Here is a 24,696-nt window from a genome sequence, read left to right as displayed (position 1 = left end):
CGGAGGAGTTAACAGTGTTATCGGAGGAATTATATCAATGGCTTTATTATGTGTTACCACTTGAATTCCCCGATTGCGATATGAGTATTGCAGACCCACTAGACCATTATAATACACCTTAATGAAATATCGCATCCACCTATCGAAAGTTACGTATCACAAATCATCTAGATAACCAGATTCGCCCTAGAGGCCCCTCGAATCCCGAACCAAGCGAATCCAACGCGATTCTGTCCAGATTCGTGTCCAAATCCAATGACACATCGTGTCCTTTCCTGACTCACTGAATCCAAGGTCGTGTCGCAATTTTCATCTGCATGTCATGATTTTGGGAATCGTGCCCTGTTTCCAGGACTCGCTAAGCTCAAAAAGCGACCTGCGCGGGTATGAAAAGGGCGTGTTTGCTCATTACAGCCACGCATATTTTCATTTGGCAAGTGTTTTGTGAGCTGTTGGCAAGTGGAGAAGGGTTTGCAGCAGGGAGTAGAGCATTCAGCAAGGATAATCGACCACCAGGTAAGTGCATTTCCGATCTCGTTGTTTCACTGTGTTCTATATTTGGCACTATCTGGTTTCTCTCATATAGGTTGTGGTCCAACTTGATATGGATTCAAGTAAGGACGGTTAAGTTTATACCTTGTGCGCTAGATATATGTTGTTTTTCCTATTCTTTTGTTTATATCTGGAATCTATTTAATTATGTGTATTGTTACACTCTATATTTTGGCACTCATTTTTGGTGGATATCGTTTAAAAAAACAATTTGATAATACTATCCTGCTTGTGTATATTGAGGTCATTGATGTTAACCATAGTTACCGGACTTGTGTATAGGTTTATAGCTATGTCTGTCCAACTGTGTTGTCTTGATTAAACTTTATCACATCTACTCCCATCATGTATGTCTTTTTTCCATGCTTTTTGTGGAGTTGTGGTTGTCCCGAGCAAGTATAATTGCTGCTGTGGTGGTCTAAATATGTGGTTTGAGTTATCAAATATTATCCAACTATGCTTTCTTGATATGGTCAACCATATCTAGTCCTGTCATGTATGTCTTTCTTCCATGCTTTTTCTAGCAGTTGTTGCTGTCCTGAGCGAATAGAACTGTTGTTGTGGTGGTATGAATCTTTTGTAAATTGTTTCCATTATTTCCTTGTGTTTAAAATAACCCCTGCAAGAGAGTAATTTTGTTCTAAATAGTTCCATCTCTATTCACAGTGATTGCTTATGATTGCAAGGTGACCAATACAGGGGGTTTTGTGAGTTTGTGTGTTAAATGTGACTGGCATTTCACCTCCATTTTTTTGCATTTCTTACAGCAGTTTGTATATGATTTTTTATTTACAAATTTGTGCATGCTTTGTTCATTTCTTTTACAGGTAACAATATTCATGGCTCAATCAAAGGCAACAGTTAGGGGGCAAAGGAAGGGCAAGAATTTCATGGGTGGAAATGCCCCTCCTCCCCCAATATCATCAGAGTCTGCTGCAAGAAATGTTGAGGGAAGAGGACCTAAAGACAATGATAAATATCCATTGTGGAAATATGTCACAAGAGAGGATGGACCAAACACCAAGGGAAAGGGAGGAGGAAATGTGCAATGGAAATGCAACTTTTGTAACATTTCTTTCAAAAGCACATATTACCGTGTGAAATCACATTTGTTGGCTTTACCTGGTTGTGGGATTGGAGCTTGTAGAGTTGTTTCTTCACAAAAGAGAAAAGAATTGGAAAAGGAGGCCAATGTTGGTATAGAACATGTGGCTTCAAAATCAAAAAAACCCAAGAATGAAGACCCCCTTCCATTTTTGAGGAAAACTACCACCAAATTTCCATTTGAGAATTCTACTTCTACTGGGGGACAAGCATCAAAAAGAAGAGCACTTGGTCCAATGGACAAGATTTTCCAAAAAGAGAGACGGAAAGAGCTTGATCTCACCATTGCCTTCTTCTTCTATCAAAACTTCATATCATTTAATGTTGCACGTTCACCTCTATTTATTGAGATGTGCCGAGCTCTAACTCAAGGGGCTCCAACAGGGTATGTGCCTCCTGGGTTAGAGAAGCTGAGAACCACATTGTTGACGAAGGCAAAAAAAGATGTGCAACAAATGCTTGAACCTATTGTAGCATCATGGCCAACATCTAGGGTTACCATTGTTTCTGATGGATGGACAAATCTAGCACGACACCCAATCATCAACTTCATGGTGTCTTCCTTGAGTGGTCCTGTTTTCATGAAAGCAATGGATACACTTGGCGAATACAAGGATGCACAATTTATGGGTGAGTTATTTATTAAAGTTATTGAAGATGTAGGTGTTGATTCTTGTGTGCAAATCATCACAGATAATGCACCTGTTTGCAAGGCTGCTGACATGGTTGTGGAAGCTAAATATCCACAAGTGTTTTGGACACCTTGCATTGTCCATTCATTGAACTTAGCACTGAAATCCATTGCTTCTGATGTGCTTTGGATTGGAAGCATTATTGAGGATGCAAGACATATTCGTAACTTTGTGCAAAATCATACAAATGCCCTCACTATCTACAAGGAGTACAGCAATCTATCATTGTTGAAGATTGTTGATACACGGTTTGCATCTTCATTCATGATGTTGAAGAGGTTGAGGGAGGTCAAGACCGCTCTTGGGTCCATGGTTATTTCTGAGTTTTGGTCTTTTTGGAGAAAGACAGATCAGGTAGCCTCTAAAAGAGTGAAGGACACAGTGCTAGATGATGCTTGGTGGGAGAGGGTAGATCTAATTATTCGGATCATGGACGCTATCATTTCTTTGCTTCAAGTTGCAGATACAGACAAACCCATCCTAGGAGAGGTTTATGAGGGATGGGATTCCATGATTGAGTCTATGAGGAGCATTATTCTACAGAGTGAGTGCCCCGAGTATGAGACATCACCAAAGGCCTTCTGTGATACCATACATGATATTCTTGTCAGCAGATGGGACAAGAATTGTACACCTTTACATTGTTTGGCTCACTCATTGAACCCCAAATACTACAGCCATGAGTGGCTGAATGGTGGACCTTCCCGCAGATTCCCTCACATGGATGGTGAAATCTCACAGGGGAGGAAAGAGGCATTCAGGCGGATTTATTAGGATAGTGCATTGCTTGCTGAGGTGGAGGATGCCTTTGCAGAGTTTTCCACTAGCAGTAGTCGCTTTGGAGGTTATGATGTGATTAGAGACAAGGGGGCTAAGAAGCCCTATTCTTGGTGGGCAAATCATGGGGCAACAAGCCCTCCCCTTCAGTAGTTAGCCATGAGGCTCCTCTCTCAAGTGACTTCATCCTCTTGTTGCGAGAGTAATTGGAGCACATATGGGAATTTGCATAATGTGAAAAAGAGCGGGCTTGAGCAGTCCAGGGCAAAGACAATCATGTATGTGCACACCAACCTTCGTCTTATTTACAGGCAGAGGGAAGAGTGGTTGAGGGGAAAGACAAAAATGTGGGATGTCTTTCCTAATGATATGGGTCTGGACACCACTGCTGAGTTGGCATTGGCCAACATGGATCTCAATGATCCAGTGCTAGAGCCTATTAGATTTGATGACTTAGAGGGGTCAACCTCCACACCAGCAGATGCAGAGGCGACTATGGATACAAGGGAGGAGGAGGACGTAGAGGAGAGCAATGGGGACCATGATGATGAGGACAGTGATGCTGATTTTGATGTTGATTGATGCCTTGAGGCTTGTATACCTGTAGTTGTTTTATATTTTCTATTTCTGTTTGCCATTGGTATTGCACCAGCACTACCTATGTAACACATTTGATTTTATGACTTAATGAGAAAACTACAGTTGTCAGTGTGTTTATCGAACTATCTTGTAGTTGTAAGTTGTCTTTCAATTATGAATTATGAATCATGATTTAAATTTTTAATAGATTTATCATTTATGTGACTAGTACCACTGACATTTATTTGAATTTTGTATGTACTATGCATGCTAATAGCTATAGATGAAGATCTATGTTTGAAATCAATAAATTTGTATCATTAATTAAAATTTGTGTAAGAAATATCTAATTTTTAATATATATATATATATAACAAATCCTACGTGTCCTGTTCCGGGGGGTCAACGTGTCCGAATCCGACACCACGAGTCTCGAATCCTACGTGTCCCGAATCCCCGTGTCAGGTGACTTAGCAAATCATAAAGAGTTGTCATAGTAAAACCTCTGATTGCGATAATAATGCGGACCTGCTGCACCATTATAACATAACTCAATATGATATTGCATTCGTTGAATCGCAAGTTTCTAGGGGATGTCACAATGGCAGATCGTCGATTGCGATAGAGTTATGGATTTGATAGACCGCCGATTGCGATAGAGTTATGGCCCCGACGGACCGCCGATTGCGATAGAATTGTGGACCCGATGGAGTTATCAAAAACAGTTTAATATCATATCGCATCTGCTCCGTCGATAGTAGGAGCATCGGCTATATTGGAAAACAGAGCATGAGCACATCTTGTAAAAACCTCTATTTTCATGAAGTTGCGATTGCGATTAAGCTGATGACGTGGGCGGGACCTCCATGTGGGTATAGCCTCTCCTATGTATTTCTGTAAATAATAAGTCTATTGGATGAATATTATTTAAAAAATGGACTCCCCAATATAATTTTAATATGCGACCTCATAAGTTGGCCTCTCCTTCAATAAACGTGTCTTTTGGGTATAGATGAGACTCGTATATATACAAAAGTTAAAAACTTCACCTCAAAGATTGATCTGGGGCATCTATCACAGAGAAGAAGGAGAGTTCACAACTCGTGAACGTGAAGAAGTAGAAGAAAGGAAGCCAAAGGTCGAGCGAACGAAAAAGGAAGTTGAAGGTCCAGCGCAAGAAGAAGGAAGCAGAAGGTCCAGTGCAAGAAGAAGGAAGCCGAAGGTCGAGCATTCTGTTCACTGGGTTATTTATTGAAAGGCTCGAACCTGTGTTTGACAGTGATTCAGATAACAGTTTAAAGCGAATCTAAGAAGATTATTTGAGTATGAATGGGGTTGTTTTTAATTGAACACACAATATGAAACCGTGACAGTCACTCCTTTGAAGAAGTCACTCCTGAAGCAGTTACTCCTAAAGTAGTCACTCCTGAAGCAGTTACCGCGACAGTGATAACAAAAGCTTGATACAGAGAGTTGTCTTTGTGCAGAGCTTAGTGCAGTTCATTGTAGACACATTGAAGTTGTGTGAAGACTATTGAAGACCATAATGTATTAGTCATCATGATGTGACTTGGAGATTTTGCTTGGTATAATGAAGAGCAATGGTGATACCTTCTATGAGACAAGGTTGCCATTAATGATGTAGCAAAGAGACTACAGTGAAGTCGTAGATTGACAAAAATTAGTGAAGAAGATTTTGGGAGTCGTGAATTACTATAAAACATATCTAGATAAAGTATAGCAGTGGGTTGGAGCCCAGAGAGTTGGTGCCCTGTAGATTGGAGGCTTGAACAAACAAGGTAGGTGCCTTGAAGGATAGGGTTGGAGCCCTAAAGGATCAGTGTCCTCAGGAAAGCAAGTCGGAGCCTGTGCCAGAGAAGGGTTTGTGCCCTAGGGGTTGGAGCCTCTAAACGCAAGGTGGGTGCCTTGAGAAGAGAAGGGTTGGTGCCCTAGGGGTTGGAGCCTCTAAACGCAAGGTGGGTGCCTTGAGAAGAGAAGGGTTGGTGCCCTAGGGGTTGGAGCCTCTAAATGCAAGGTCGGTGCCTTGAGAAGATAGGGTCGGTGCACTAGAGATTGGAACCTCACAAAAGACCAAGTTGGTGCCTGGCAACAGGTTGGAGCCTATGGAATTGAAGATCAATGTCTTCATCAAGGGTTGGATTCCTATACATTCTACTTGAATCATTATAAATATTACATTAATAAAAACTTGTATTCCTATTGCTCATTTTGTGTTCTAAATATAATTTATTTAAATAGTAAAAGTAACAATTGAAAAGGAACACTGATTCAACCCCCTCTCAATATTTCCAACAATTGGTATCAGAGCCAGTACCTTCACACAAAGCCTAACAGCTTGAAGGTTGATCAATTAGAACACAAATGGTGAAGCCAAGGAAGAAAGTCTCCAATCCTCCTAAAGATGTGTCTCCCTCAACCACCGAAGTTGAAATCAATCAATTTGTGAAGGCTCCATTGTTCAATGGAAACTTTGATATATGGGAAGCAAGAATGAGGAATTTTTTAAAGACTCAAGGCATTGAAGTTTGGAAATCAGTGATTGTTGATAGCATGATGGATGGAGAATCCAAGGAGTACAATGCAAAAGCAATGAAGGCAATCTTGAATGGGCTACCAAATTCTATAAAGGACAATTTAGAAAAGTGTTTGTCAGCAAAGGGTATATGGGACAAACTTCATGACCTTCACTCAAAAGGAGCATTGACCATGACCACTAATCAAGAAGAGATGGAAACCAAGAAGGAAATCCAGAACCCATCATGGAAGTTGAAAATAAGAATGATGATATCAAGACTAAAGAAGACCTAGAAGATGAAGAGAATGAAAAAGATTTTGAAGAAGATCTCCTCACTAAACTTATGGTTGCCATTGAAGAGATTATCAATTTGAAAAAGGAAAACGAGGAACTTAAGAAGAAAGCACTAGTTGGTGACCAAGACCAAACAAGGAAGGAAGTTGACCTTGTCAAGCTTCAAGTACAAGAAAGGGATGAAGAGCTTGCCGAGCTTAAGGAGGAATTTCATCAAAACAAAAGAAAGCATCATGAAGAAGTCATATCCATGACAAATCAATTGGATAAGGCAAAGAAATGAGAAGATACCTTGTCAAGCCACCTTGAACAAAGGCACAAAAGCTTGAACAAACTTGAAGCAGAGATTGGTCAATACAAGGAAGAGGTCTCCTCTCTTAAAACTCAACTAGAAGAAGCAAGAAAGCTAGTACAAGGAGCTGAGAAGACAATGGAAGCATTGGCAATCATAGAAGGACAGGTTGATGAAGCAGAAAAGGAGAAAAACACCATGATATGTCAACTAAAAGCAAAAGATGAAGAAATCTTCAAACTAAAATCTGACCTCAACCTTCTCAAGGCCGAAACATGTAAAGCTACAAGAATCATGGAAGAAATGGAGAGCAGTCTAGCTAAGGAAAATGAAGAAATTTTCAAAATGAAATCAGATATCATCTCCCTTAAAACAGAAGCAAATGAAGCAACTTATATCAAGGAAGAGATTGAGAAACAACTTGCTAAGAAAAATAATGATTGCGAAAGATTGGAAGAAGAAATTGTCTCCCTCAGGAAAAAGGTTGAAGGAATGGACAAAATCTTGAAGAGCTCTCAAGCCTTGGATGACATGCTCAGCCATCAAAGATCCCCATTTGATAAATCAGGTCTTGGCTATGAAGGAGAATCCTCAAGCAAGAATGATAATGCTTCAAACAATAAGGATGTGAGGAAACCAGAAAGAAATGTTAATGCTCCCAGTTCTAACAAAGGCAAGGATAATGTTGATTTGGGGTAGCATCGGATGTGCTCTAGCCACGAAAATTGGCGGAGAGGCTAAAGCACATGAGATCTCCAAAACCCAGAAATGGTTTAGGCAGAATCTAACCAGTTTGGGAGATATTAAAATAATTAATATTTTTAATGGAGTCCCTAAGTCTAAACTTAGGAAAAATAAAATATTAATGTGAATTAATATCAAACTGAGTTAGAATGGTCCAAAAGTCATGGATCAAGATTCAAGCCAAATCTAATCTTAGCCATTGATTAGGGACTTAATCTTGGCTGTTGAATTGTCAACGAGAAAAGTATAAGAGGAGAATTGAGGATCACTTGGAGAACACACCAAGTTGATCAAGAATTCGATTTTCTGGGGCAAGGCTCGCTGAGGAAATCGAAAGAGTGATCAGAGTTGCAGCTGAGGGGTAATGAATAAAATAACAGAGAGGCAGAGATAGTACTAGAAGCATCAGCGCAGAAGCCGGGAGAGAGTAGACGCAGAGCCAGCTAGAGGCCACGCAGAGGTAGCCAGAGGCCACGCAAAGACAGCCAGGAGCTGCGAAGAGCCTGAGGAGGGCCAGCATGGGAGACGCAGAGGCTCCAGAGGCTGACGCAGAGCCCCAAGAGGCTGAAGCTGGGCCAAATAGGCTAATGTTGGGCTAACGCTGGGCCAAAGAGGCTGACACAGACCCTAGAGGCTAATGCTGGGAGATTTCGTGGGGCAGATTGGGATTGAAATCTATCTCCGACTGACAGGTACTACTGCCGAGGGCATTCTCTATTGGGTGAGCCATTTTTAGCACCCAGATTGTATTCTGAAACTGCTTAATAATAAAACCCTCAGATAGCTGCACCGACTTTCCCACATTGGGTTTTTCCAGGGACATTAGTCCAAAAATAACAGTGTCACTTGTGTGCTTGTTTTTCCTTCAATTGATGATCTGTATGTGTTGAGACTGTACTTGTATTTATTTTCAGTATTTACATGGTAAATAACTTGTTAATTAACAGAACAAGTAGGAAGAAAGAAATCAGAAAGTACAGAAAGGATTTCTAACAGTTAGACTTAGAAATTCCAACAGATAAGAGTCAAGTCAACAATGAAAGAAGTCTCGTTCCAAGAAGAAATACAAGTGGTGTCAAGGATGCAAGAAGCAATGGTTATAATCAAAGGATCTCAAGGCAGAAAGACTTCAGAAGTACATCAAGGAAATCTCCATCTCTCAGGTACCAAAGTTTATTTCTTGTTTATTGTTACGCTTGTACAAACTTTGGACAAATGGCAAAAGACTGTAGGGCATATCAGTATTTACATGGTAAATAACTTGTTAATTAACAGAACAAGTAGGAAGAAAGAAATCAGAAAGTACAGAAAGGATTTCTAACAGTTAGACTTAGAAATTCCAACAGATAAGAGTCAAGTCAACAATGAAAGAAGTCTCGTTCCAAGAAGAAATACAAGTGGTGTCAAGGATGCAAGAAGCAATGGTTATAATCAAAGGATCTCAAGGCAGAAAGACTTCAGAAGTACATCAAGGAAATCTCCATCTCTCAGGTACCAAAGTTTATTTCTTGGTTATTGTTACGCTTGTACAAACTTTGGACACATGGCAAAAGATTGTAGGGCATATCAAAAAGATAAATATTATGGTCCCCGACAATCTCCGAGAAGCAATTTTGCAAGAAATCATGAATTCTTATTCATGAACAACATAGAATGCTTCAAGTGTCATAACATTGGTCATATGGCACGTGATTGTAACTTGACTTGGGCTCCTACACAAACTAGAACCATGCCAAAGAAGAAAGTTACACAAGTATGGAGAAAGAAGCAAATTGGATCCGAAAGTCTCCTGAACTCTCCAACCAACAACACATGTTGTTGACCTGATCTTCGACAATCTAAGCATTTGATGGGGAGACTCTGCCAAAGGAAGATCATGCATACAGAACACTCCTTTGAAAGAACATGATCTCTTAACTATCCAATGGACTGTTGTTGAAGATGTTTTTTCACTTGATCACTAAGCAAAAATTGGAGCAGCAAAGAAGGCCATCTAATGCTAATAAGGAAAATAACTATGTTGTTGTTATTACAGAAGTTGAATGTCTTGACTCTGGGATATGATGTGAGAACATGTAAATTTTGGACACAAATAGATGCAATCTTCAAACAAAGAGCAGTTGGCAGCATCTAACATAATTGAAGCATTGCAAAAAGTCATCAATCAGTAAAAATAATTTTAAAAACGGTCACAGATTGGATATCAAAATCTGCTAGTGGAGATAACTTGCAGAAACTTTTACTAGAACACAAGGAAAAATGGCTCATCAAAAGGACTATAGAAAGGAGAATGTTGTGTAGTCAAATATAGCTCAGGTTGATACTGGTCACTTAGAAAAATAGCAACAGTGAGGCACAACCTCTCACCATTTCATCCAAATGCAATGATGTTGAAATGTTGGATGGCAGTGACTTAAGGAGAAGCACAGAGATACAAAGGAACTCTGATTTAAAGAAAGATAGCAAGAAAGACAATTTCAGTGGCATCTTCTCTTGATTCGGACTATGAAGACCTCTTAATTCTGACTATGGAGACAACAGAATACGGATTGTAGAAGCATAAAAACTTGGACTTGGACATTTGGTGTGTGGCTATTTGGAGTCTGTTTGGAAGCACTCAAGTGGAGCATATTTAAGGCATCGTTGCCCACACTTGAGCATGGTTAAAAGCAAACTTTAAAGGTTTGTTTGGGGCATTCTTGGAGCAACATTGTTGAAGCCATGATAAAGTAGTTCTCTTGAGACATGAAGAACAGATAATGTGTTAGCTAATGGTAAGGCAACAATCTCTCTATCTTTAGTGAAAAAAAAATGAATAGCTGTTAAAATTGGCAACCAGGGCAAAACTTCATGTGGGTCATCTTATTCATGGCTAATAATATTTTTATTAGATTCCTCTCGTCGAGAGGTGTAGGATTGATATAAAGATCATCCAATTCCGATAAGTATTCATGGAGATATGAATTTATTTTGATTATGGAATTATTATCAAGCCGACCTACAACTCATGTAGGCTCAAAAGCCCAACAGTCGCATCTATTCACCCACCAACGTTGTGTATAAATATAAGAGGACTTTTCCTCATTTGGACTCACTCATCTCATCACATCTCTCTCTCTCTACTGCGCAGATATGAGTCTCTTCTCTACTGCGCTGAAATGGGTCTCTCTCTCTCACACATGTGAAGCCGGAAGCTGTTGAATTTGAAGTTGCAACTGCAGAAGTAAAGATTGACTTGCGTGGCCTAGAAGATCTCCTCTTTGGAACTGCGTTGTAGGTTCATCTAAACCTCCTTTGAAAGCCACAACTTTTGGTGGTGGAATGAAGTCAATCCAACGAACGGTTTGCAAGATATCGACTGCCCTAGTTTGAAGCCGGAAACTGCTGAAACTGAAGCTGCAACTGCAGAAGTAAAGATTGACTTGCGTGGCCTAGAAGATCTCCTCATCTGAACTGCGCTGTAGGTTCATCTGAACCTCCTCTGGAAGCAGAAACTTTTGGTGGTGGAATGAAGTCAATCCGACTGTCGGTTTGTGAGATATGGTCTGCCCTAGTTTGATAATGAAGCCGCTAATGCTGATGCTACTGATCTAGGGTTTGCTACTGCTGATATGAATCAGATTTATCGTACTATTTCTCTCTGCTGAATTATTGAAGATAAAAGAAGATTTGATCAAAGGGTTTCCCCACACATTGTGGGGTTTGTCTCTGGCTAGCCGCCACATCTTGTGTCTCTTGTCTTGGCTTGTTTTCTGTCGATCGTTTAATGTTCTATCTGCACTTTACTTTATGTACATGTGATTGCTATTCGGTGGAATATAATAAGAAAAAGAAGTAAATTGTTATAAGCATAGAACATACCATAACTTAACAATAGCACCATGACAGGGGGAGCAATTCGACAAGGGGAGTCCTTGTGCACAACTTTGCCATTGATGTCAAAGGGGGAGAGAAGAAGAATATTGCCATCAATGACATCTAGATTGTCATTCATGTTAATATGGAAATATTTTGGGATACTAAATATCAATGTGAAGCCAAGGAGAAGCAGATCCGTGAAGTAACAGGAACAAGAAGCCAAGAAGGAAAGCCATTGGAAAGACATTGGAAGCCATTGGAAGTCAAGAACAAGAGCAGTCAAAGAAGAGCTATCGGAAGAGTTCATCGGAAGCAGGTTATCAGAAGTCACAGGAAGAACAACAATATCGGAGGAGCAAAGAGGACACATCAGCAGAGAAAGAGCTAAAGGGAAGAAGAGCCAGAATGGAGGAGTTAACAGTTTTATCGGAGGAATTATATCAGTGGCTTCATTATGTGTTACCACTCGAATTCCCCGATTGCGATATGAGTATTGTGGACTTGTTGGACCATTATAATACACCTTAATGAAATATCCCATCCACCTATTGGAAGTTACGTATCACAAATCATAAAGAGTTGTCACGGTAAAACCTCTGATTGCAATAATAGTGCGGACCCGCTGCACCTTTATAACATAATATGATATCGCATCCGTTGAATCGCAAGTTTCTAAGGATGTCACGATGGCAGACAGTCGATTACGATAGAGTTATGGATCCGACAGACCGTTGATTGCGATAGAGTAATGGACCCGACGGACCGCCAATTGCGATAGAGTTATGGACCTGACGAAATGCCGATTGCGATAGAATTGTGGACCCGACGGAGTTATCAAAAATAGTTTAATATCATATCGCATCCGCTCTGTCGGTAGTAGGGGCATCAGCTATATCGGAAAACAGAGCATGAGCACGACTTGTAAAACCTTCGATTTTCATGAAGTTGCGATTGCGATTAAGGTGATGACGTGGATGTGGGACCTCCATGTGGGTATAGCCTCTCCTATGTGATTTTCGTAAATAATAAGTCTATTGGATGAATATTAAAAAAGGGCCTCTCCGATATAATTTTAATATGCGACCTCATAAGTCGGCCTCTCCTCCAATAAACATGTCTTTTGGGTATTGATGAGACTTGTATATATACAAGTTAAAAACTTCACCTCAAGGATTGATCTCGGGCATCTATCACAGAGAAGAAGGAGAGTTCACAACTCGTGAACGTGAAGAAGCAGAAGAAGGAAGCCAAAGGTCGAGCGAATGAAAAAGGAAGTCGAAGGTCCAACACAAGAAGAAGGAAGCCGAAGGTCGAGCATTCCGTTGACTGGGTTATTTATTGAAAGGCTCGGACTTGTGTTTGACAGTGATTCAGATTACAGTTCAAAAAGGTCGCTCTACAAATCTAAGAAGATTATCTAAGTATGAACAGGGTTGTTTTCAATTGAACACACAATATGAAACTGTGACAGTCACTCCTCTGAAGAAGTCACTCCTAAAGCAATCACTCATGACGCAGTTACCACAACAGTGAGAACAGAGGCTTGATACAGAGTGTTGTCTTTGTGCAGAGCTTAGTGTGGTTCATCGTAGACACATTGAAGTTGTGTGGAGACTATTAAAGACCATGATGTATTAGTCATCGCGATGTGACTTGGAGATTTTGCTTGGGTATAATGAAGAGCAATGGTGATACCTTCTATGAGACAAGGTTGTCATTAATGATGTAGCATGGAGACTACAGTGAAACTGTAGATTGACAAAACTCAATGAAGAAGATTTTGGGAGCCATGAATTACTATAAAACATATCTAGACAAAGTATAGCAGTGGGTTGGTGTTAAAATTGGCAACCAGGGCAAAACTTCATGTGGGTCATCTTATTCATGGCTGATAATATTTTTATTAAATTCCTCTCGTCGAGAGGTGTAGGATTGATATAAAGATCATCCGATTCCGATAAGTATTCATGGAGATATGAATTTATTTTGATTATGGAATTATTATCAAGCCGACCTACAACTCATGTAGGCTCAGAAGCCCAACAGTCGCATCTATTCACCCACCAACGTTGTGTATAAATATAAGAGGACTTTTCCTCATTTGAACTCACTCATCTCATCACATCTCTCTCTCTCTACTGCGCAGATATGAGTCTCTTCTCTACTGCGCTGAAATGGGTCTCTCTCTCTCTCACACATGTGAAGCCGGAAGATGTTGAATTTGAAGCTGCAACTGCAGAAGTAAAGATTGACTTGCGTGGCCTAGAAGATCTCCTCTTTGGAACTGCGTTGTAGGTTCATCTGAACCTCCTTTGAAAGCCACAACTTTTGGTGGTGGAATGAAGTCAATCCGACGAACGGTTTGCAAGATATCGACTGCCCTAGTTTGAAGCCGGAAACTGCTGAAACTGAAGCTGCAACTGCAGAAGTAAAGATTGACTTGCGTGGCCTAGAAGATCTCCTCTTTGGAACTGCGCTGTAGGTTCATCTAAACCTCCTTTGAAAGCCGCAACTTTTGGTGGTGGAATGAAGTCAATCCGACGAACGGTTTGCAAGATATCGATTGCCCTAGTTTGAAGCCGGAAACTGCTGAAACTGAAGCTGCAACTGCAGAAGTAAAGATTGACTTGCGTGGCCTAGAAGATCTCCTCATCTGAACTGCGCTGTAGGTTCATCTGAACCTCCTCTAGAAGCCGAAACTTTTGGTGGTGGAATGAAGTCAATCCGACGAACGGTTTGCAAGATATCGATTGCCCTAGTTTGAAGCCGGAAACTGCTGAAATTGAAGCTGCAACTGCAGAAGTAAAGATTGACTTGCGTGGCCTAGAAGATCTCCTCTTTGGAACTGCGTTGTAGGTTCATCTGAACCTCCTTTGAAAGCCGCAACTTTTGGTGGTGGAATGAAGTCAATCCGACGAACGGTTTGCAAGATATCGACTACCCTAGTTTGAAGCCGAAAACTGCTGAAACTGAAGCTGCAACTGCAGAAGTAAAGATTGACTTGTGTGGCCTAGAAGATCTCCTCATCTGAACTGCGCTGTAGGTTCATCTGAACCTCCTCTGGAAGCCGAAACTTTTGGTGGTGGAATGAAGTCAATTCGACTGTCGGTTTGTGAGATATGGTCTGCCCTAGTTTGATAATGAAGCCGCTAATGCTGATGCTACTGATCTAGGGTTTGCTACTGCTGATATGAATCAGATTTATTGTACTATTTCTCTCTGCTGAATTATTGAAGATAAAAGAAGATTGATCAAAGGGTTTCCCCACGCATTGTGGGGTTTGTCCCTGGCTAGCCGCCACATCTTGTGTCTCTTGTCTTGGCTTGTTTTCTGTCGATTGTTTAATGTTCTATCTGCACTTTACTTTATGTACATGTGATTGCTAATCGGTGGAATATAATAAGAAAAAGAAGTAAATTGTTATAAGCATAGAACATACCATAACTTAACATGGTATCAGAGCTGAGGTGAAGACAAAGCCCGAGCAAGAGCAAGAGCAATCATTGAAGAGAAGATTGGCAAGGCTATCCTAAAAGAACTATGGGGTCTTCATCACTCTTTCCTGCCGAAGACAAGCTCCGTGAGAAAGCTGACTATCACGGATGGAAGATGTCTATCGATCTAACCCTTGAAGATCAAGGAGTGCTAGACCATGTAAGAGGCAATATTGTTAAGCCTTCATCAAATGCATCTGCTGCTGCCTGGAACAAATGGAAAAATGGAGAAGTCAAAACAAAGAAGATCATCCGGGACTCTATCGACAAGCGCTTGGTGGCCTACATCTCTGATCTAGACACCTCCAAGGAAATCTACGACAGACTGGTGAGTTTATTTAAAGTTAATGATGCAAATCAAGTTTTGTTTCTTAGAAATAAGAAGGGTAAAGATGAAAGTATGCAAGCATACTTCTTAAGAATCACCGAGATCAAGAACGATCTCCTATCTATTGGGGAAACCATTACTGACAGAGAAATGGCACTCACAACTCTCGAAGGATTACCATCTGAATGGTATGTGTTCAGGACTACTCTTCTGAACAATAATGTAATTCCTAGTTTCGAGGAATTAATGGCTAGATGCATTCAAGAAGAAACAAGGGAAGAAGAGCAAGAAATGCCCATGCCTAAAGGTCCTCCTGCTGCCTTTTCTTCTCATGCTAAGAAAAGAAATAATTCCGGGACTAAATCAAAAGGAAATGTTGGACCTAAGGGTGGAAGAAAAGGATGATGTTACATCTGCGATAAAGAAGGTCACTATGCTAGGGAGTGCCCTGATAGAAAGGACTCACACCGGGATGATGATCAAAATCCCTCTGATGGCAAATCAAAGGAATGACAAATTCAACAACAAAGGTAAGAGGAGAGCTGGGGATCGAGGAAGAGGACAACCATTCAAGAAGGCTAGAAAGTCCAGGATGTATTAAATGCACATGACCTCAAAAAGAACCTAGCGTCCATCTCGGTAATGGAAGACAAAGGCTATAAGGTAACCTTCAGCGATGGTAAGGTACGCATATGGAAAAATAATGTTAAAGATGCTTTCACTCTTGGGTTTCGAGTTGATTCTTTATATCAAGTCGGTGGAAGTCTGCTAGGTGTCATGTCTTATGACACATCTCTTCAGTTCGAACTTTGGCATTAGAGGTTTGCCCCCCTTCATTATAAAGCTATACTCGGTGTAAGACAAATGGTGACAGGGATGCCCGAATTTTGAGTAGAGAAAGAAGGTGTATGTCCAGGATGTGCCGAAGGAAAGCTCAAAAGGGGACCATTCCCCTCAAGCCAAAGCAAGACCTCCGATATATTACAATTGGTTCACTCAGGCATACCTGAGGTTGGCATTAAGAGGGAGACTACTACACCACATACTCCTGAGCAGAATGGTGTGGTGGGAAGGAAGAACCGCACGATGATGGAAGCTGTCCGAGCCATGCCTCATGATCAAAGACTTCCGAAGTTTCTATGGGCTGAAACTACAATCACCGCCGTATATGTACAAAATCGATGCCCTCATCAAGCATTGGGTTCTAAGACTCCTGAAGAAAAGTTCATCGCAAGGTGATCAATCTTCCGACTTTGAGGAGCTCTCAAGAAGCCGACACCAGGGAACCGAAAGAAAAGGATGATGAATCAATGCCTGATGTAGAAGAACCCATGGATCCGATTGATCCTCCTCCATATGAGCCTTCCTCTTCTAGGAAGAGGCCTTCATGGCTTAAGGGGTTACTTGATGATGCTGAAGGACATGCTGCACCCCGAGGAACCTTTCGTGAAAGTAAGAAACCTCATAGGTATCAAGGATACCTGACCATCATGAGCACGATCATACAAAATGAGCCTTCGTCATTCTCAGAAGCCGTCAAGCATCAAGTATGGAAGGATGCTATGACCGAAGAATATGAGTCTATCATAAAGAATGATGTTTGGGAAGTAGTTCCCAGACCCCAGGACAAGACTGTTGTTACTTCCAAATGGCTTTACAAGATAAAGCATGCAGCAGATGGAAGCACGGAAAAGTATAAGGCTCGTTTTTTTGCTCGAGGTTTCTCCCAAAAGGAAGGTATAGACTATGATGAGATATTTGCACCTGTTGCCAGATATACGACCATCCGCTCAATCATAGTCCTTGCCGCTTCACAAGGATGGAACCTACATCAGATGGATGTCAAGACTGCGTTCTTGCATGGCTCGATCAAAGAAGAGGTCTACGTGGAGCAACCCGAAGGATTTGAGATTTATGATCGAAAATCTCATGTATGCAAGTTGAAGAAAGCTCTCTATGGGCTGAAGCAAACACCCCGAGCATGGTATGAGAGGATCGATAGCTACTTGATAAAGCTGGGATTCACTAGGAGTGAAGCCGATCCTAACCTTTACTTTAAGGTTGAAGATGACAAGCCTCTCATACTGGTGTTGTATGTGGATGACCTCTTTCCAACAGGTGCAGACCCTCTCATTCACAAATGTAAGAGGGAACTGGCCTCTGAATTTGAAATGAAAGACCTAGGACTGATGCACTACTTCCTAGGACTTGAAGTGTGGCAGAAGCCAAGGGAAATTTTCCTATCTCAAGGAAAATATGTGGTAAATATATTGGAAAGATTCGGTATGATGGACTACAAACCTGTGACTACTTCGAGGATCTTAACTTTTAGAAGTTATATGGTAGTGATGTCGGACCAGACTTGGGAAATGCCTCTGAGTTTCAAAAACTCATTTGCATTGATGTTCTTGGTGAACCTCCATCCGAACATATGTTTTTCAGTTAGCATTGTGAGCTCATATTTGTTTGAGCCTCACTGGATTGATGCCAGGAATCTTCTGAGATGTCTTCAGGACACAATCTCTCATGGATTAAGATACACTGCCGGAGATGTGAGACTACTTGGATATACTGATGTTGATTGGGCAGGCAGTGTGGTGGACCGTAAGAGCACTTCCGGGTACTGTTTCACCTTGGGATCTGCTTCGATATCCTGGATGAGCAGGAAGCAGAAGTCGGTGGCTTTGAGCACCGCCGAAGCAGGATATATTGTTGCTAGCATAACCTCGTGTGAGGCACTCTGGTTGCGAAAGCTCTTCAGTGAGCTATTTGGATTTACATTGGATACCACTGTGATTCTCTGTAACAACCAGAGGTGGGATTTGATTATTGAAGAATCCCGTATTCGTCAATTGCTCCAGCAGATAGACATCATCTGGGATATGGTAAGTTGATGAGCAAGGAAGCTCCATCACATTAAGATGATGTACAGGTTGATACACCTTGTCAAAGCCCCGAGGAAAGATCTAATCTGTGATTTTCCCAAATGACTTGGAGTCGGAAAGAAACCTTTGTACAAGGGTCCTGCATGTTGCATACATTGAGCTCTGGGAGCTCTGAGGGCTTGCGGTTCCTACTGGAGCAACATATGACCACAGGGTGACTCACCCTCCCCTGGTGGTGCACACTGGAACAAGATGATTCGCTCTCTTGTGGGACAAGATGATTCGCTCTCCTGTGTAGCAGGATGATTAGTTCTCCTGTGAGGCCTGGATTGATGTGTTCTCCATGGCAGCCTGGATTGATGTGTTCTCCATGGCAATTGTAGCAGGATTGATGTGTTCTCCTGTGAGGCCTGGATTGATGTGTTCTCCATGGCAATTGTAGCAGGATTGATGTGTTCTCCTGTGAGGCCTGGATTGATGTGTTCTCCATGGCAATTGTAGCAGGATTGATGTGTTCTCCTGTGAGGACAGGATTGATTAGTTCTCCTGTCGAGGCATCCTACCCATGCAGTCTGGGACTCATGGGAAGTACCTCTCATCTGATCAATGAGCAAGGAAATGAAGTTAGGGACCATAGTAGTACCGATGGACGCATCGTTGTAACTACTGTACTCCCTACGCTAGGATGACCTCCATTGATCTGGGATCAATGATACTGATCTGGGACCAGTGGTAGGAGTTGTACCATACTATGACGCTGACTTCGGGTCGGTTGAGACTGGTCTGGGATCAGTGGTACATACTCTGAGACTGACTTTGAGTCAGTGGAGGATGATATTGGTCTGGGACCATTGGAGTTGTCCTCACTATGACGCTGACTTTGGGTTGGTTGAGACTGGTCTGGGACCAGTGGTACATACTCTGAGACTGACTTTGAGTCAGTATGATACATCCTCGATCATTTCTTCTTCTTCATAATTCGGACAAAAGCAGAGTAGAACAGAACAATGCAAGAGCAGAGCAGAACAGAACAAAACAGCACAGATCAGTGCAGGGCAGAACAAGACAAAGCAGAACAGGCAAAATAGAGCAGAGCAGGGCAAGGGTCAGGTTGTACAAGGCAATGCATTTGATGGATGAATAGTAACGACCGATAGACAGATTGCAGATGAAGTTCTCCATGGTTGAGAGGGAGTGTTAAAATTGGCAACCAGGGCAAAACTTCATGTGGGTCATCTTATTCATGGCTGATAATATTTTTATTAGATTCCTCTCATCGAGAGGTGTAGGATTGATATAAAGATCATCCGATTCCGATAAGTATTCATGGAGATATGAATTTATTTTGATTATGGAATTATTATCAAGCCGACCTACAACTCATGTACGCTCAGAAGCCCAACAGTCGCATCTATTCACCCACCAACGTTGTGTATAAATATAAGAGGACTTTTCCTCATTTGAACTCACTCATCTCATCACATCTCTCTCTCTCTACTGCGTAGATATGAGTCTCTTCTCTACTCGCTGAAATGGGTCTCTCTCTCTCACACATGTGAAGCCGGAAGCTGTTGAATTTGAAGCTGCAACTGCAGAAGTAAAGATTGACTTGCGTGGCCTAGAAGATCTCCTCTTTGGAACTGCGTTGTAGGTTCATCTGAACCTCCTTTGAAAGCCGCAACTTTTGGTGGTGGAATGAAGTCAATCCGACGAACGGTTTGCAAGATATCGACTGTCCTAGTTTGAAGCCGGAAACTGCTGAAACTGAAGCTGCAACTGCAGAAGTAAAGATTGACTTGCGTGGCCTAGAAGATCTCCTCTTTGGAACTGCGTTGTAGGTTCATCTGAACCTCCTTTGAAAGCCGCAACTTTTGGTGGTGGAATGAAGTCAATCCGACGAACGGTTTGCAAGATATAAACTGCCCTAGTTTGAAGCCAGAAACTGCTGAAACTGAAGCTGCAACTGCAGAAGTAAAGATTGACTTGCGTGGCCTAGAAGATCTCCTCATCTAAATTGCGCTGTAGGTTCATCTGAACCTCCTCTAGAAGCCGAAACTTTTGGTGGTGGAATGAAGTCAATCCGACGAACGGTTTGCAAGATATCGACTGCCCTAGTTTGAAGCCGGAAACTGCTGAAACTGAAGCTGCAACTGCAGAAGTAAAGATTGACTTGCGTGGCCTAGAATATCTCCTCTTTGGAACTGCGCTGTAGGTTCATCTGAACCTCCTTTGAAAGCCGCAACTTTTGGTGGTGGAATGAAGTCAATCCGACGAACGGTTTGCAAGATATCGACTACCCTAGTTTGAAGCCGGAAACTGCTAAAACTGAAGCTGCAACTGCAGAAGTAAAGATTGACTTGCGTGGCCTAAAAGATCTCCTCATCTGAAGTGTGTTGTAGGTTCATCTGAACCTCCTCTGGAAGCCGAAACTTTTGGTGGTGGAATGAAGTCAATCCGACTGTCGGTTTGTGAGATATGGTCTGCCCTAGTTTGATAATGAAGCCGCTATTGCTGATGCTACTGATCTAGGGTTTGCTACTGCTGATATGAATCAGATTTATTGTACTATTTCTCTCTGTTGAATTATTGAAGATAAAAGAAGATTTGATCAAAGGGTTTCCCCACGCATTGTGGGGTTTGTCCCTGGCTAGCCGCCACATCTTGTGTTTCTTGTCTTGGCTTCTTTTTTGTCGATCGTTTAATGTTCTATCTGCACTTTACTTTATGTACATGTGATTGCTAATCGGTGGAATATAATAAGAAAAAGAAGTAAACTGTTATAAGCATAGAACATACCATAACTTAACAGTTGGAGCCCAGAGGTTTGGTGCCCTAAAGGTTGGAGCCTCGAACAAACAAGGTAGGTGCCTTGACAGATAGGGTTGGAGCTCTAGGGGATCGGTGTCCTCAGAAAACCAAGTCGGAGCCTGTACCTTAGAAGGGTTGGTTCTCTAGGGGTTGGAGCCTCTAAACGCAAGGTTTGTGCCTTGAGAAGATAGGGTCGGTACCCTAGAGGTTGGAGCCTCACAAAAGACCAAATTGGTGCTTGGCAACAGGTTGGAGACTGGGGAATTGAAGATCGGTGTCTTCATCAACAGTTGGAGCCATATATATTGTACTTGATTCATTATAAAGATTATATTAATAAAAGAATTTATTCCTATTACTCATTTTGTGTTCTAAATATAATTGATTTAACTGGTAAAAGTAACAATTGAAAAGGAATATTGATTCACCCCCCTCTCAGTATTTCCAACAAAGACATCCATTGAGGATAGAAATATGTATTGAACAGTGTATACAAGAATTGATATGATATGAGATGATATGTTTACCAATGAGGGCTTGCTTATATACCTAGGGAGGTGCCCCTTCATGAACAATCATGTCCTTAGAGACATGCCTCTTCAATAACTAATTACTATTTAATTTAATCATTATTTATGATTATTAAATTTATATTACTTATATTATTTTTATTCATAACGCTTGACCTCTCTTAGAATAGACACATTTAACTCAGCCTCTTCCTAGAGCAGAAATCTGACTCTCCTTGCTAACTGCAACTCTCCTCTTCTAGGACTCTTTTGCTCCACATATGAAGTCCTTCTCATGTGTGTACAATGAGTCTCTCCTTAGGCTCTCTATTTATACTTTTCTTTTAGGGTTTCTTAAGCCAAAACTCTAGATCTTTAAGGTTTTCATTCACTTAAACCCTTATAATAAAAAAATTAATTAATTAAGGTTTTCGTCCAAAACTACAACTACTTGGGTAACTTCCCCAACCATCTCCTTTTTGTGGGTTTTCACCTCTCAAAAATACCTTCCGAGCTACCCAAATTCCAATAGTTGGTAAACTCTTGAGAATGACTACCACCCTGTCTTATTCTTCCATTTTCCTCCCAATGGATTTCAACTATTCTAAGCTACAAAGGAGAAGATGGCTGTGAAATTTCTCACTATCCAAAGGGTGCTTTTAACCTAGTTAATTATTTCCTGTTACTTATTCATGACAAATTAAATCTCTTGTTGATAGTAATAAATAATAACATAAACAACACCAATTACAAAATAAAAATACAGGAAATATACGAGAAACCAATAACACAATTTACGCCAGTATTTTTGGACAAAACATCCCTAGAAAAACGCCAATGTGGGGCAAACAAGTTTTCAGATCTAAGGGCTTTTATTAATATCTTCAGCAAAAAAGCTTATTGAGAAATTACAACTACTTGCTTGACTCTAGTAAAGCTCCAACAATATTTTTGTCTCCACCTCTGAACAAATCAATCTAGGAAACTTCACTATTTCCCTCTGCAAATTAACTCGGCTCTTTCCTGCAATTTGCACTCCCTTCCTGCAATCACACTGGTTAACTAGGAACTCGCACTACCCTTCTTTGCAATTTGCACTACCTTTGGGAAATCGATATAGCAAGTTATGCTAACTCCAACAACTCACACAAGCCACTCGCACTGGCAACTGGAAACTTGACCTAAACCTCTGGCAACTCGCACTAGTAAACTGGAAAACTCACACCACCAAACTCGATCTCCTATTGTAGAAAAAATTCAGCCATGATAAACTTTCTCTAGAACTTAGAAACTAGAAATCTATCTAATGAAGAATTATCCTGGAAATATCTCTCCTCAATCATTGTTGTTGAAAGTTTGAAACCCTTTAGTGTCTCTGAAGATTCACCCACTTGATGTGTTTCCAAGGCTGCCCATTGATCTTCCTTTATAATCTCTTATTCACAAATGAATGGTCACAATTAGAAGTTCACTTTATCCAATTGATGGCTAAGATCAACTTAGAAACTTTCTACAAGCTTCTAGAGGTAAATCGATCTTATTCCAACTAATGTCAATTAATTATTCACTGTCCCTAAGTTAGACTTAGGAAATAATTAAAAAAATCACTAATTGACATAATTAAGATATATCATATTTCCCTTTGGAAAAATTACATGGGCTTAGAGATAATTAATTCCTCCATGTTCTTAGCCTTAATGACACCTTCCAAGGCTAGAACACCTATCTGAGCTTCAAAACCTAACATTCCCTCTTAGCAAGGAAGGTGTTCTCCACAACACCCAACTTATCCCTAAAGAAAACAAACTTTCTTTACCCAAAACCTCTTTCAGAATGTTTGCAACTTGTTCATCTGTGGGAACAAACTATAGTCGAACTAATCCATGATGTACACAGTCCCTAATGAAATGGTATCTGATGTCGATATGCTTCGACCTATAATGAAACATTGGATTCTCAGATAGCTTGAAGCAACTCTAATTATCATAGTAGATACTAGTCGACTCCATCATCTAACCAAACAGTGCCACTAGCAGCTTTTGAAGCCATATGGCCTCACATGTAGCCATGCTTGTTGCCATGTATTTTTCCTTTGTAGAATTTAATGTAATTGGCTTTTGCTTCCTATTATACCATGAGACAACCCTTGATCCCATGTTGAGGCAACACCCTGAAGTGTTTTTCCTGTCCACTGGATTACCTGCCCAGTCTGCATTAGTTTATCCCATCAACCTAAAACCATCACCCTCAGTATACTTCAACCTATACTCAACTGTACCTTGTAGATATTGCAGCACATGCTTCGCTCCTGTCCAATGCACCCTCTTTGGTTCCACCATGAACTAAGAGTGTTGACCACAAAGCAAATGTTTCGCCTTGTGTTGACCAGATACATGAGAGAGCCAATAAGCTATCTATACAAGGTGGAGTCCACTACCTCCTGCTTAGACGAATTAATCTTCTTCCAATTGGTTATCATAGATGTAGACATGGGTCTACAGTCTAACATCCTAAATTTCTTCAAGATATCCATAGCATATCTCCCTTGACCAAGGAAGATCTCCCCATCTATCTGCCACACCTCAAGTCCTAGAAAATAATGCATCAACCCCAAATCCTTCATCTTGAACTCTGTTGCTAAGTCCCTCTTGCAGTCCTCTATGAGCCCTAGTGACCCAGTCAAAAATAGATCATCCACATACAAAACGAGAATGAGTGGTTCACCTCCAACCATGAGATAGTAGAGGTTCAAATCTACCTCACTCTTCACAAAGCCCATTTCCTGCAAGTAGCTGTCAATCTGACCATACCATGCTCTAGGAGCTTGCTTGAGTCTGTATAGTGCTCTCTTCAACCTACATACATGGGTTTCCCTCCATGCATCTCAAAACCCTTTGGATGTTCGATGTACACCTCCTCCTCTATAACTTCGTTCAGGAATGTTGTCTTGACATCCATCTGATGGATCTGCCATCCTATCTGTGTTGTAAGTGAGATCACGGCCCTAATGGAAGCATACCTAGCCACTGGCACAAATGTCCCCTCATATTCGATTCACCCCTTCTAAGAGAACCCCTTGGCCACGAACCTTGCCTTGAACTTTTCTGCAATGCTATCTATAGTGTGATTGATCTTGTAGATCCGGCTGGAACTAACCACTGCTCTATTCAATGGTCTAGGTACCACCTCCCAAACATCTTCTACATGATAGAGTTGTACTCCACCATTGCACCCTGCCACACCT

The 24,696-nt window shown here is 41.2% G+C and overlaps 1 protein-coding gene across 1 annotated transcript in view; it reads right to left on the bottom strand.

Annotated features, from left to right (window-relative positions):
• LOC149174992 (methylthioribose-1-phosphate isomerase-like) overlaps window positions 1-24,696 on the bottom strand; it is a 163,423-nt gene that overhangs the window by 67,310 nt on the left and 71,417 nt on the right. The gene's annotated exons all lie outside the window — the stretch shown is intronic.

Source organism: Pinus tabuliformis, chromosome 4_1 (genome assembly GCF_031772625.1).
Source record: "Pinus tabuliformis cultivar Carrire ecotype Pingquan chromosome 4_1, CPIR1, whole genome shotgun sequence".
Lineage (NCBI taxonomy): Eukaryota > Viridiplantae > Streptophyta > Pinopsida > Pinales > Pinaceae > Pinus > Pinus tabuliformis.
This window is presented reverse-complemented; position numbering and strand designations above follow the sequence as displayed.